The sequence below is a fragment of the Leptonychotes weddellii genome, chromosome 7, assembly GCF_054177405.1.
Source record: "Leptonychotes weddellii isolate Sample4059 chromosome 7, ASM5417740v2, whole genome shotgun sequence".
In the NCBI taxonomy this organism is placed as follows: Eukaryota; Metazoa; Chordata; class Mammalia; order Carnivora; family Phocidae; genus Leptonychotes; species Leptonychotes weddellii.
Window position 1 is genome coordinate 27,189,414 of NC_138375.1, and position 221 is coordinate 27,189,634.

Sequence of the window (221 nt, forward strand, 5' to 3'; positions counted from 1 at the left end):
CTGTCTGTCCATTAAAATAAAATACCAACTACACGAGGGCAAAGATTTTTGGTTTTGGCCACTTTTGGATGACTGGTGCCTTGAATAATACCTGGCAGAGGGTAGGAACTCCATAAATATTGGTGTGATTGGTTGTGGAGAGCCGACGGGCAAGGCCATTGACCAAACTGTGGGCGGTGTGGTGGTGAAGGGGGGGCCTTCTGGTCCAGGGCCCGACTGAA